This window comes from Sminthopsis crassicaudata, chromosome 3, assembly GCF_048593235.1.
Source record: "Sminthopsis crassicaudata isolate SCR6 chromosome 3, ASM4859323v1, whole genome shotgun sequence".
Lineage (NCBI taxonomy): Eukaryota > Metazoa > Chordata > Mammalia > Dasyuromorphia > Dasyuridae > Sminthopsis > Sminthopsis crassicaudata.
In genome coordinates, this window is record NC_133619.1 from 246,761,395 (window position 1) to 246,777,317 (window position 15,923).

At 34.0% G+C, this 15,923-nt stretch overlaps 1 long non-coding RNA gene across 1 annotated transcript in view; it reads right to left on the reverse strand.

Moving 5' to 3' along the window:
* Positions 1 to 242: 242 nt before the first annotated feature.
* LOC141559453 (uncharacterized) overlaps positions 243 to 15,923 on the reverse strand; it is an 82,353-nt gene continuing 66,672 nt past the window's right edge. Inside the window, exon 7 of the long non-coding RNA XR_012487427.1 lies at positions 243 to 562. This is a non-coding gene — a long non-coding RNA (uncharacterized LOC141559453). The remainder of the gene's footprint in view (positions 563 to 15,923) is intronic.

Sequence of the window (15,923 nt, forward strand, 5' to 3'; positions counted from 1 at the left end):
CATATCTCCCTCTTGGTAAGAGAACCATTTTGAGTAAAATCCATTACTGGCCTTATGATATATCACACTAACGCATCATCAAAGGAGTAGAACTCTTCCATTGCACAAGTTCCATAAATCATCCTTACTCCATCAACACTGATTTATTACCCAAGAAGACGGTATCAGCCAGCAGGAGAAACACATTCCTGAGTATATTTCAATATGTGGTTTTTTTTTTTCAAAAAAGGAAAACATTAAAATCTAATAAACTATCATTTTATTATCGTGTATGGGGTGGAAGAAAGTGGACTCCTGCTCCAAATGTCCTAATGTTCATAAGTAAAGATACAAAGTCTTTTCATTTATTCTTGCTCCAGCATTGGTATCCAAGTCATCATCTGGAGATGAAAATGTTAGGTAAGGCCATGAGAGGAATGGAAAATGATCCCACAAGTTCTGGCTTTATTGGTACTTATTCACATCCCCATTCTCATCCAGTTTCATTATCTTCTTCATATTCCTTAAAGTCCACTGCACACATTTCTTCTTTAATTAGAAAATAAAAGGTGTTATGATAACCCTGTGGAAAAAATAAAGTGATTATTTTTGTTTCCATTTTGAATTTTTTTTTCCAGGTCTAAACAACCTCCAAAATCCAGGTCAGACAAACTTCATAGAGTCCAAACCATTTTATGTCTTCTTGGGGATTCAGACTTCCTAGGCCTACAGAATTCATACTTCTTTATCTGGTATTCAAGGATTTACATAAGCTGGTATTCACCTTTTTTACCTTATCTCTCACTATAATCCTACCATGATCATAAATTCCACTTGAGAAAGAGTAGTTATTTACTCTTGAGCTCATCTCATACTTTCCTTCTTAAATGCTCATTCTTTACATAATGCCTTCATTCCTCTTAAGAATTCTGAAATCCCCTTCTGCAACAAGAAAATACGATTAACTTTTAACCTCTAGGAGATTATCCTTTATCTAACTTCAATTTGCTCCCATACTATGACCTCTAATCCCTTGACCCTTCAATTCTCACTCAGTACATGCCCCTTCCACTACACACTATCTCCTCTTTTCATTGATCTCTTGGGGAAACAAACTCTACACTGCCATCTTCTTTTGTGTTCCTAACCCCTTTTCACTAATTATGCCCATTCATATCTCAGCATTGGATCACTCACCTGTCACCTTCACTCCTACACACATACTGCCGAACAAAGGTAGAAAAAAATCATATGACCATCAGATACTCTACAAATTTGTTACACAACATTAACTAGATCTCCACTGCTACTTAGCAATCATATTTTATATCTACATCAACTTACTAACTCACTCTCTGCAGAAGCTAGCTCTTCCAAATTTTTCATCCCTCTTCAAACTTCCCATGGCTCCCCAACTTCCCACCTTCTTGGTTGAGAATTTTGCTTTATAGTTCACAGAAAAAAAAAAATGCAACCATTTGCATGGGATTTCTCCCCTCCCCTCTTCCTCATCACATATCACTTATATGCCTTTTGCCACCATTTTCTCCTTCACCCATCTCACATGATGAGGTAATCTGCCAAAGCTAACTCCACTACCTATGCAAAAGATCTCATTACATCTGGTCTCCTCCAATAAATAATGCCCTCTGTCATCCTTATTATATCATTTATTTTCAATATCTCCATCTATTGACTGTTTCTCTTCTGCCCACAAACATGCTCATTATTGTCTCATTCCACAAAATCCTCACTTCATCCTCCCATTCCAGTTAGATAACATCCTATATCTCTTCGTTTTTTTTGTGCCTTGAAAGGGTTTCATAGGTTCTTTTACTTTCTCTCTTCTCATTCTATTCTTACCTTACCATTTAATATCTAAATGCATCATTCCACCAAAATTGATTTCTCCAAAATTACCAATGATTCCTTAATTGGTCTCTTAATCTAATGACCATTTGTCAGTCCTTATTCTCCTTAACCTTTATTCAGCCTTTGTCCCTGTTGTTCACTGTCTCTTCCTTGATACTTTTTTCTCTGTAAGTTTTCAGGATACCACTCTCCCTTCATTGCCTCCTACCTATCTGATCATTCCTTCTCAGTCTGCTTTGCTGGATTCTCATTCAAATCATGCCACCTAACTACAGGTGGCTCACAGAATTTTACCTGGAGTTTACTTTCTTCTCCTTCCATACTACTTCACTTACTGATCTCATCAGCTACCAAGAACTTAATTACCAAACCCTAATCTCATGATTTTTAAATCTACTTAACCTTCCATAACTTCTCTATTGAAATTATTTCATCTTCAGTGGTCTTACATACATTTCAAACTAGACACTCTAAATTCAACATGTCAAAAATTAGATTCATTCTTTCCTTCTAAACCTTCCCCACCATCTATCTTTCATGTTACTGTAGAGATCAACATAATTTTCCCAATCCCTCGTTAATAAATAATCAATCATTAATAAAAATGCTAAATACCTTAAGGACAGAAACAGATCCATGAAAATATTCATTGAGAGACCTTCTATCTTGACATCTACTCACTAATATATTTTATCTCCACTCTTTGAAACCAGGTCTCCATAACGTCAAATCTGAAATGCATAACCAATTTTGCTTTCTTCTCTTTCCCTATCACGAATTCTAAGAATCCTTAATGTTCCCACCACTTTTATTTTTGTAAGTAGTTCTTTTTATAAGTCAGATTAATGTTCAGAATAGCTTCTCCCCTTATCACCTTTTCCATTTTTGAAGAATGAAGTTATCATGAACAAAATCATGATTTTATTAGCTGCTCTGCTTTTGGAAGAGAGCTGCTTCCAGAAGATAATTAAAATCCCATAATTCTTATTTAATACTCTTGTGTCATATTTGTATTCTATTTCTTTATCTATTTATTTCTTTTGTTAAGATGGTTTTTAGTATACTCCCATAAAAAAATAGCACTTCTGTTTCTTCTTCTACTTAATTTTGCTCAAATGTTGTTTAACATTCTTTCCACCTAGATTTCCTTGATGGGTATATCTTTTTCATAGATAATGTTACTTTTCCCCTCTTTTTATTTGTTTTGGCCCTTTTTATTAAGAAACAACTTTAATAGGTTCAAGTCTCAACACAAAAGCCATCAAAATGATATTCCTATACAAAAAATCTAATCATATCATCTACCTATCAGAAAACTCCAGGGTCTCTCTATATTCCTAAATGTCAAATATAAATACCTCATTTGGGTATTTAAAGCTTTTAATTTTTTATTTCTATACCCTTCTTGAAATTTTCCCATTTTCACACTACTTAGTTTAATCCTAGTTACTTATCTATTTACTATCCCTTATATGTAATACTCCATCTCTTATCTGTAACTTTTTGCAATTGACATCCTCCATATAGGGAATATTCTTCCTCCTCACCTTTACCACTTTAAATTCTTGATTTCCTTCAAGACTCACCTTAGAGAAACTATCTGAAGAAGTTATTTCCTGATCTGTGCCCTCCCACTCACTCTTTAGATCATAGTGCCTTTCCAGACAATCTTATTTTATGCTTTATATGTGTCTTAATGTTTTGATATATGTACATGCAGAATATAAGTTCACTAAAAACTACAACTCTTTTGCCTTGGTCTTTGTCTCTCCTAGTTTTTAAAACAATGCCTTGCACAATATTAATGAATGCTTGTTGATTAAAAGATTTGAAGTGAATTTATAATACAACCTAGTTTTCCACAGGGTCAAAGAGATCACATACATTCCTTAGATGAGTACATGTGACTGGGTCTTTGTGGATAAAAAGTGATATTTTTCCAGCTAGAGTTAAATGAGTCCTTATTAAATTGATGAAAGTGAAAGTTGCAAGCTATTTCTTGAATATGTTAATAGAAAAAATATTAAATATTCATTAAATGAATCTCATTGGATTTTTGTTAGAAATTCTATTTTTCTCAACCTTCTATAACAACTATAACTTGCTAGACTATCACCTTTATCCTGTTACTTTAAAAGACAAAGTGTTTGAAGTCTGGAAGCAAATGTAAGGCTTTTCAAGAGTAAAAAATCATTGTTAATTATATTAGTATGCTTTCTTTCAAGTCGCTACCTTAATATAAGGAGTAGGACTTAATGATCACAGTTTGAAAAACAGATAAATAGATGAAAGTATGATATTTTCCTTAAAGAAGCTTAGTTTTCAAAGAGAAAGTCAATCAGTCAACAAATTATTAAGTACCTATTGTACTAGACACAGTGAAATAAGAGGGAACAAAAGGAAGATCCATTCTGCTGATGACTTAGGTCTTCCCAACTCCAGGGCTAGTTCTCTATACACTATGCTATCAGCTACTTTTAGCAACTATAGAAGTTTGTACTGATATTCCCTCCTCCCCATGCTAGAGCATTTCCTCTATTACCTTTCTCCAATTTAACCTAATGAATCTTGTTTGTCAATAGTTATTTTTATTATCCCTTGAGTATAGGGATTTTTACCTTTCTTTGTATCTTTAGTACTTCAGTACTTTGTACTTCAGTACACATTTCCTGCCCATTCTTTAAAACCTCAGAACCTCTCAGCTGAAAGTGATTCCTTCCCTCATCTAGTAAGCACTTTGTGATTATAAATTAACAGCATCCTAACTTGTGTACATGTACATTTCTCATCTCCTCATATTTTAGGATTAGAACCTTGAGAACAAGAACAATACCTTATTTAGTTTAATCTCCTCCACCACTCAGCAGAGTACTTTTATTCACTTTTGCATGACTGAACAAAAACAAAGACTAATTAGGGTAGTGAGACTTCAGTTACCTTCCCTGTAAAATAGGAAAGATGGAACTGACAGTCTCTGAGTTCCAGTCTGACCTTAGATCTAGAGCTTTTATGATTCCCTATCCTCAGGAAACTTATCTTTCTGGAGAGATAGATTTGTTTTGGTATTTTTGTTGTTGCTGCTGGTTTTGTTATTGTTTAGTTTGCACCAATTATTTAATCAATATAGTAATCTTCCTCTACTAACATTCCCTATGATACAATTTAAAGCATTGACCAGGCCCCAACTGGGGGTGTAGGAAGTGAGGTTGGGTGAGTGGTTAAGAAAACTGGCCACTTCTCACATCTAGTCTGTTCCAAAGGCTGAATTTGGCTTTGAGGCCATCTCAACATACATAGTTTTATGCCATATGATAAGAAAGTTAAAGATGCAAGTTAGAGAACAAAGATAAGTTACATAAACAATAATTGTCATAGGAGTTCAAAGGACAAAGAAACCAGTCCAGACTAGAGAAATCAGAGAAAACTTCTTTAGATAAGATAAAATCTGAGCTGGGCCTTAAAAGATAGATAGTCTTTAGATATATCTTAATGTGAAGAGAAAAGGTCTAGGAAGCAGAATGGTATAAACAAAGAATCAGAGGGAAGTATCTGGTATATCTCAGAGGTCAATAAGTGTGCCAATCTGATAATATGGAATGGTCCTGTAAGGCATCTATAAGAGATGAAGCTGGAAATTGCAGACAAGCACAAAATTACATAAGAATACCAACCGCTGTAAACATACTTAAGGTCTATTAATCAAAGAATGAATCCTTATTGTTTTCACTTATTTCTTGCGTATGCGCTAGTCTCTAATCTACTTTTCTAGAAGTAATTTATGCTACTTATCTTCACAAATTCTTTTCTGGCTAACTTTAACTGTTTAAAATCAAAAATTCATGGATTTTGAGTTAGAATAGGTATTAGAACTCACAAAATCCCAAATCTAGAATTGGAAAAGCTGTTAAAGTTCACTTGGTCCAAATCCTTTCAAAGGAAACTGAGTTTTATTTAATAAATTCAAAAGACTTGCCCAAAGTCATATTGGTAGTAAGTTGCAAAGCTGGAATCTGAACCCAGATTTTTTAACTTGAGACCTAGGATTTTTTCTCCTGAAATACGCCATCTGCCTTACTTTTCCTCTCTATGCTTACAAGCACTAATCACTTTCCCCATAAATTAAATAGCTATGACCATATATACCCTCCTCCTTTAAAACCAACTATCTCATCCCCAAAACCTTTTACAAACACCCAGTTTCAAGTTATTCTTTCCATTTCAATTCCTCCAAACCATTCTGTTTGAACTTCTTTTAATAATTATGTAAAAACTTATATTACAGTTCTCTTTGCAGTTGTCTTTTTTATCCCCCATTATATTATAAGCTTCCTGAGAGGACTGCTTGTTGTTTTTTGTTTTGGTTTGGTTTTTTGGGAGGGGGTGGCATCCCCAGTTCTTAACACAATCAACTTAATAAATGTTTATGAAATTGAATTTAAAATCCAACTATCATGGGGAGAAAAAGGACCTACTCACTTTCTAGTAATCAATACTAAAAATTCTGCCTTCTCTTGTTTGAATACATTTGGTACTGTTACCTTATTTTATATTTCTAAATGTCTCTAAGTACATCCTCCAATAAATTACCATAGCATGGAAATTATGCTGGTTCTCAAAACAATTCCTGTGGAGATTAAGAACTGGCAGATTCCTAGCAGGTTTTGAGTCAAGTCTGGGCACAGTCTCTATGGCTATCCTCCATGTGAAAAGACTAACTTCCAAAAGATTGGACTCTACATGAAAATGATATTTTTGTTTCTTTTTTGGAAATAGTTATTCCTCAAACTATCTCCTGATCCCATGGTTGATGAATTTGTGTCAGTGGAGGATGTATTCATATGGATCAAATAAAACGTCTTTGAAGTAAGTATCCCACAAATTGTGGAGGGATTGGCAAGCATATGGATGGAGGAACTGAAAACAATGTGTGAAAGTGTGTATGTGTGTGTGTGTGTGTGTGTGTGTGTGTGTGTTAAATAAAAGCAGTCACAAATCTTTGTATCTTGCCTAGTGAAAGAATTCTAAGTATATAGTATATGGTCAATAAATATTTTACTATCTAAGATCTCTCATCTGTCAAATAATCTGGAGAAAGAAATGGAAAATCACTCCAATGTCTTTGCCAAGAAAATCCCAAATGGAGTCACAAAAAGTTATAAGTGACTGTAAAATGACAACAATAAAAACAATAGCAGCAGCAGCAACAACCACCTAACATCTCTTCTGTTCATTACAGTTGGTATGGATAGCAATAGATTAATCCTGGAAAAACATTTCCCGTACAATAGATATTCAATAAGTACTTCTCTATTTAATACCATTGTTGTTCACTACACTTAGTCTAAACAGAAATAGCTTTCTGGTGAGGCACCGAATTCTCTGTGGCAACTTTAATTGGAGTGGGAAAAGAGGTGAGTGACAAAGTGTGTCCAACATGCTTCTCACTTTATTCACTGACCCTCTCGGGAAGAAAAATTACATTAGAGTGTCTTCTTTCTTAATAATTTATGGCCAGGAAGAGTCAATGAGAACCATGTAGGGTAAGAGCTGTATAGTTATGAAACAAATTTATAGCTGTTTGTGATTATTCTTTCTCTGTGGGATAATGTGTCTCCTGGAAACTTATTTACATCTCAATATAAATGTAATATTAAATCTATTTCTATCACTATTGGGGATTTATTATTACTTTACAATGAATGCTTTAGGTGGAGATGGGGGTTGGAGGGAGACAGAATAGGGGCAAACTGAAAGAGCTCTTGGAGTATAATGTGTGATATGTAGATGATGAGAGATAACTAGCTCATGAGCCCTGACCTCATTGCAGCTCATTCGAATATTGGGGAAAGAGGTTTCAGCAGCATTGCTCTATAATTATTAGAGCTCATGTTTATATAAACTCTTTTAGAATTTATAAAGCATCTCATTTGAGTTTCATAAGCCTATAAATTAGGCACTACAAAGTGTTATTATTCTCATTTTATAGGTTAAAAAAATCAATAATATAAAACTGATAGAGATTAAGTAATTTATTCTGAAGGTCACCTAACAAATAACCATGAGTAATAACTCATGCCCAAGTTGTCCCTCTTTCCAGGGAGTCATTCCCCTGAAGTTCCTCTTAATTTAAAGTTGTCCCTCCATCAGCAACAGAAGCTTGCTTTCCTGCCCATTGTAGCACTATTGGCAGCAGTTGGATCCCTGACTGGTGCAGATTTTTCTGACTCCAAGTTATCTCAGGGAAGGAAGGAGATAGAGAGAAGAGAGAAGAAGAGAAGAGACAAGGAAGAACAAAAGGACAGATCAGTGTTCCAGAAGCAAAATCAAAAGATTAGCTTTGCCTTTGCATAGGACTTCCCCTGTGACTGGAATATCCTGTTTCCAATAACAATAATAAAAACCAGCTATTATTTAGCATTTTAAGATTTGAAAAAACATTTTATAAATATTATCACTTTTGTCTTCACAGCATCCCTCAGAGACAATGCTTTAAATTTTCCCTTTCAAATTTAGCTTAAAAGCTTAAAATTCCAGTAGACTTGTGATGGAAAGTACCATCTGCATTCAGAGAGAGAACTATGAAGATTGAATGTAGATCAAAGCATAGTACTTTCACCTTTTTTTTGTTGTTGTTTGTTTGCATGTTTTTTTTTTTTCTCTTGGTTTTTCTTTTCCTTTTTGATCTGATTTTCTTGTGCATCATAATGAATCTGGAAATATGTTTAGAAGAATTGCATATGTTTAACCTATATTAAATTGTTAGCTCTCTTGGGGAGGGAGAGAGAGGGGAGAGACAGAAAAATTTGGAACACAAGGTTTTGAAAAAGTGAACGTTGAAAACTATCTTTACATTTATTTGGAAAAAATACTATTTTAAAAAGATAATTACAGATAGAACTGTAAATCTGTTATGGACAACTTGCTATTTATTTTAAATATATAATGAAGTTATCATGTAAAAAACAATAAAATTTAACTTAAGTTCCATCTCTATATTAAGACTATCTTGATTTCACCCTCCAAAAAAAAAATAATTTAGAGTCTTCCATTCCAAAATGATCATTATTCATTTTTTCATATATATATATTCTGTATAGGAATGTTGATTCCGGGGACAACTAGGTGGTGAAGTAGATAGAGCACCAGCTCTGAAGTCAGGAGGACCAGAGTTCAAATCTATTCTTAGACACTTAACACTCCCTTGCTGTGTGACCCTGGGCAAGTCACTTAACCCCAGTTGCCTCGGGGAAAAAAAACTTTGATTCCCTTTTATAGAATGTAAAAGCCTTGAAGGCAGATGTTTTTTTTTGTCTTTTCAACCACTTTGCCTAGGACAGGGACTAGCATATCATAGGCACGTGATGATGAGATCTTAGATTTTAGATCATCCCCGATAAATGACATAAATGACTAAAGTGAAATGAAAATGTAGATCATGAGATCTGAGCAAAGTTCAACTTGGATCATTCATAGACCAATGAGAAAGAGATAGAGAAAAGAAAGTAGAAATTAGAATGCCTTTGGTTCTGTCTTTATAAAGCTGAGTGAGCTTATTCAAACTCCCTCTCTCTCCAAGCTTCCACTTTTTAAACATTTTTCTTATTCCTCCTTTGTAAAATGAAGAGGTTAGACAAGATGATTGCTAAAATGCCCTCAAATTCTACAATGCTCTATCATGTATCAAGAGTGCTTCTTTTGTGGAACAAGTATGGAGATTGTCAGATTATTGGGAAAAAAATCTGACAATAATAAAAGATTTCTGAATGTAACAAACAAAAAATAATTCCAAATCAAACACGTAATAAATTTCAGGTATTCCTGGCAGCTTATGTCCATGTTACATTGTACAAGTTCACTGCAGAATTGATCCTGAATACACAACATGTGTACTCTTTGAACCATGTGTGCACAAGCTCTGCCTCAGATTTAAGATAGGATTGCCTAAAAATTTCTTGGGTGAAAAGTGGCCCCAAATAGAAAAAGTTTAAGAAGGCCTGCTCTAAACCATAGCTGCCAGACATGGGGCCACAACATACCCAATTATTACAGGAACCAATCAACCAAGAAATATTTATTAATCACCTACTATATGCCACTGTGATCAGTGCTGAGAATACCACAAAAAAAAGGCAAAATATAATTTCTGCCCTCAAGAAGTTTCCGGTGTAATAGGGAAGACAACAGGCAAAACAACTATATACAAAGCAAACACTATGCATAATAAATAGGAAATTATTAAATGAGAGAAAACACTGGAATTAAAAGAGTTAAATTAAGCTTTCTGTAAAAATTAAGATTTCACTTGGGACTTAGAAGCCAAGAAGATCAACCTCAGTGTTCCATGCATGGGGGACAATCCATGAAATTTAATTGGGCAATATTTAACAAAATAAAAATACAATAGAAGATAGATAATATTAATTTATGGTTTTCTAAATCAATATAGTTGATGCTCTTTATCCTTCGTTCTTGAAAAGGACCATGACATCAGGACATGCCATGACACGTACTTGAACTGTATTTAAGTGAGGGAGAGCTATGCAAGGTCACCTGCTGGACTTTCACCTGCCTGACTTTTCCCTCCAGAGCCATCGGGGTCCAGTGGCAAGATATAGATCAAGATAACTGGAGATGGCCCTGGATGCAATGGAAAACTAGTCTTTTTAAACTAAGGTCTCAGTTGGACTGAGGTTGCACCCATTCATTGATTAAAGTTTATAGGATCTGATTTAGTATTTTTAGTAGCTCCCACTTCTGATTGAATTTGACACTACAACTCTAAACTCCACCTTCTTAAACTGTGGGTTGTTACCCCATATGAAGTCTCATAACTAAATGTGTGCATCATGAAATTATGATTTATTATCAGTAAATGTTTAATTTGTATACCTATTTTATATACCAGAGTCACATAAATATTTCTCCAGAGAAAAGAAGTAGTGAGTGAATTAAGTTTAAGAAACCTTGCTCTAGGCATTTAGAGTGTTGCATTGCATCAGTAAAAGTAATTTCCTTGCCAAGGAATTCCCTATACCAGTGAAAACAAAAGGGCATTTCCTACCCTATACAAGTATTTTAAATGGATTATCTCATTTGATCCTTAAAACCCAATCAAGTAGGTGCCACTGGTATTGTTATCCCCAATCTTTAGATAAGCATTGAGAGTCCAGAAAGATTAAGTGATTTATTGGAGATTTCATGTTAAATTCAGATCCACAGTAAAGGAAGCTGTGAAGCATAAGCATCTATAAACTGAAAAAAACTGTCTTTATGAAGGGCATCAATAACTACAGAAGCTATGCAAAATATGTGCTTAATATTTGAAAGAAGTATCAGAAACACTTATCACAAAGCACCTAGCGAGATCACAACCATCTATTTAAATGTGTTTTTAAAACTCAGTAGTTTGAGGAATTATACGACCACTTTTCTGATGTCAGGAAGTGCTGTGTTTTTAAGCTTTCGGTTGATTACTAGTGCTAGAAGACAGCTGTTTTTATAATCCCTGACAGGACATGATGCATACATTTATCATGTGATTTAAAATAACCACCATCCTTCATCTCTTCACAAGGTGGAGTTTTTCTCCCCAATTTCTATCTTCACTTTTCTTAGCTACTCTGACTTTGGAAAGCAGCAACAGCAATCTCAGTCTGAGTTTCTGATTTATTGCATTAATCTAATATTCAATAATGCCATTTCTTACACAACTGCATTAATTAAAAGCAGGCATTACAAGAAACCTGCCACTTTAAGTGCCATTTGTCATAACAACCTGATGTTCTTTTCCCCCTATCATTTTTAGAACTTTGGTTACTATGGCAACCCCTGGCAGCTTTTATATATAGCAATGCTTATATTCAGTCAGATGATTTTATTTTTTCACTGTCAGAACGATGAGCTGGATTTCCTCCTTTTGACAAAACTCATAATGTGGTGGAATAAACAGGCATAATGATAGATTAAACCACAATGGAATATTACATCTTAAATGAAAAATTATTATCTTCCATCTGTATATTAACATGTTTTGTTTAAAATAACTGTGCCAAGAAGAAGCATTCCAGGGTTTATTCTCTCAAGGACCAATTCATTTAAAATAGTTAGATGCAAGATGTAATCAGTATCCTATAAGATAAGCAAACAACAAAATTACTACATATACAGGTTGTGCAGAGATCTGCAGGAACAAGTGATATTTAGTGGCAATCTGATATTTATTATCACTTGGGATAATATTGTCCACTGATCAAATTATGTGTTTTAGCCAAAGTTCCTGAAGAAGCCCAAATCCCCAGAAGCCAGTCACAGTTTTGCAATTAGCCAAAGCCTCCAGAGGGCTTGTAGCCAAGGTATAGGCTAGTATTCAGGAAGATACATTGAGGGATTTTAATTATAAATCAAAAGAATGTTATCACAAAGGAATAGTATATTTGCATATCACCTTAAGTTTTACAAATTGTTTTCCCTGCAAACATATTATCCTTGCATATGTTTTGAAAATAAAAAACTTCATTGATAAAAAAAATTAAAATTAAAAAGAAAAAGATTATGTGATGATCAACTGTGATGGACTTGGCTGTTTTCAAAAAAGAGGTGATTCAAGGCAAGTCCAATAGATTTGTGATGGAAAGTGCCATTTGCATACAGAGAAAGAACTGGTGACTGAATGTGGACCAAAGCATAGTATTTTCACCTTTGTTCTTCTTGTTATTTGCTTGTTTATTTTTCTGTTTTTTCCCCTTTTTGATCTGACTTTTCTTGCACAGCACAATGAATATAGAAATATGTTTAGAAGAATTGCACATGTTTAACTTATATTAGATTGTTTGCTGTCCTGGGAGGGAGAAACATTTGGAAATGTTGAAAACTATTGGAAAAAAAAAGACTATTACAAATTTTTTAAAAATAAATTTAAAGCCTTTGACAATTGATCAGATATGAGAAGTGAGAAAGTAAGATCCTAGGTTGGGAGGCTGGGAGATTGGGAAGATGGGAGTATCCTTGACAGTAATAGAGAAGTGGTATCAGATATAAAAGGAAGTGAATTTCCAATCTATAAAGTCCCAAGAGGCTGGCTATCCTAATAGAGAAGTCCAAAAGCTTCCTTTTTACTTTCTGATGTGCCACAGGAAGCAATTTTCCTTGTATATGATTTAGTTTCTCTTCTATTGAGGACAAGAGCATACTTAATTTAACTTACATAGGGATGAAAGTCAGAATAATATTAAGCAAGCTTTATCAATGTTTCAGGGAAAAAGACAACAAAGCAAACTACAAAAGGTAAATACAGAACAACCTATGATATAGAGTTGAGAAGTGTAAAAATGAGATGGTACTATTTTTTTATTCACAAAATAAACCTGAAGATTCTAGAAATACTTCTTTTTTCAGCAGGCACCCACTCAATGCTGCATATTTTTTCCCTCTAGGAAAGATTTCCTTTTCCATAGCCCAGAATCTCAACTCTCACCTAGAAAAGATATGTTACATATAAAAATATCCCTTAGCAGGACACCTCCTTCAAAATGAGTCAAATTTTCACCCCTTGCTCAAGCTTCAAGGAGAACTTAAAATAGCTTGAAGGATTGGGGGCAGGAACCAGAGGATGCATTTTCTCACATTTGACCAGTCTAAGAAAGTAGCACAGCAGCATAGGATTCTTGCTGCTGCTGTTCAGTCATTATTCAGTCATGTCCAAATCTTTTGATCCTATTTGAGGTTTTCTTAGCAAAAACACTAGAGTGGTTTGCCATTTCTTTCTCCAGCTCATTTTACAGATAAGAAAGCTGAGAGAAAATTGATTTGCCTAGTCACACAGCTAGTGACTGACTGAGACTGCATTTGAACTCAGAAAGATGAATCAGCCTAACTTCAGATCCAGTATTCTATGCATTATGCCATCTAGATGCAAGTTTATTCTAGCTTTAAACATGTTTAAAGTCTTCATGACAAATGCATGTATCTTCATATGTGAGACAAAATATATAGTCTACATTTTCCTCACTTCCTATTTTAGGGTCATGCATTGGAAATGAGACTATTCATGTTAGTAACTCTTTAGCACTGCTTCTCCATGATACCCACCCTACACCCCCCTACAATAGCATATTTTGTGTTTCCATGGCCTTATTGAACACTAGGGAAATGAGCTGTAACAACCCAGAGAAGTACGGAAATACTACTTCCTTTGGGGATGGCTCATAAGCACTTGGAGTTACTGAGTTTTAAAACAAGAAAAAAAAAGAGTATAGAATAGGAATAAACAACATAGAGAACTTGCCTTTCAACACTTACAAGAAGTCATTAAAATAATATAGTAAATATCACAGAGGGAAAGGACAAAAGTTAGGAACTAGAGAAAAATATAAATATCCTATTGTCATTATATGAGGAAGTTAAGCATAACTGCCTTTGATTTTAAGGAAAACTTAAAGGAGGCAGCAAACCAAGCTGTATCATCTTTAGCCACTCAACATTTATTAGATATCAACTAAGAACTGATAGTATACTGGAGGCTAGGAATGGTCCATGAATTTAAATAGATAAATAAATCATTTTTTAAAACAGAAGTTCAAAACATGATACCAGTCTCCCACAGTACCCTCAAGGTGAGGAGCCAGGAGAGACACATACATTTAGGAACTTTTGTAGCAAGTATAAAAAGTGCAAACAAATTTCTTAAGTGCTAATGAAATGAACAAGTAAGAATTAGAATATTATTATTTTTAGACATATTTACAAAGGTATCTCTCATATGTGTTTGATGAAAGGATTGCTACATTATAATTCACAGAAAACATGCTTATAGTTTAAAACAAAATGAGGATATAACATGTGGATAAAATTAAAGTTATTCTTATTATCCCTTCCAAAAACAAGCTACTAGAAAGAGTTTGCTATTCTCTCAACCTCTCTTCCTTAATGCATTCCTCTCATTGAGAGAACTGATTTTCCAAACAAAATACTCAATTGACTAAATTTTACTCAGGGACCCCATTGATCCTTATGGCTGGCATTATTTTTGATGATGTCTTACTTTCTTGAACACAGCATATCTATCTTGAAAGTTCTAAATTGTTGGGTAATAATAGTGACTTTAACACAAGTTGGAAGTACAACCATTTTAATTAACATTTTCCCACATTTATACTCAAAACTTTTCACAGATTTAAAGAATATTCACTAATAGTTTCAGGTTAGAATAAAAGAGTCTTCAATAATAAACCCCACAGAGATCTTTGCTAATCAGAACTCTGACAATTTTACCAATGACAAATAAAGAACATAATACATAAATAATACAAAGTTAAGAAAAATAGTCAAAACAGTAATGACAGGAGCAAAAAAAAAAAAAAAAAAAAAAGTTTTGTCAAGTTAGAACACTGACCTAGAATATGATAAAGAACTAAAACCACAAATGTAATCTTTAAATGAAAGGAGGTACAGAATGAAGAAGTTGTAGTCCCATTATTCACTATTCTGAGCAGGCCATATCTAGAGTCCTTAGTTCAGAACCAAGTACTTTGAAAAGTACATAAATAATATGGAGAATATCCAGAGAAAGACAGTCAAAATTATGGGAGACTTAATGTTGATGTCACATGGGAATGGATTGAATGAATTAAGGATCTTTAGTCTGATTTAAAAAAAAATACTTAATGGTGAGGCAAGCATGATAGTTATTTTTAGGGGCCTAAAAGTATGTTGGGTGGAAGTCTTAAGGCTAAGATCATTAACTGTACTCATGTCAAACTATATATTCAATAATTACACATTGATGGGTAAATTCAATAGCCTATTCATACAAGTGACAAAACTTAGACAGTACGTGTTTTTCATGAAGTTTATTTTTCCATTGTGAATGACTATGATGTGCTCTTAATGTTCTAGTTAATGTTCTCTTGAAGTTCTAGTTAATCTAACTGAAGGATCTCCTCAATACCCTCAGACTTGATATAACTATTGCAATGTTATCTGAAAATACAAGTATAAAGAATCTTGCCTTGATAAAGACTGTTTCTTGTACAGTATTTGGATTCTGCACATGACAGCTACCATGACAATGGCAA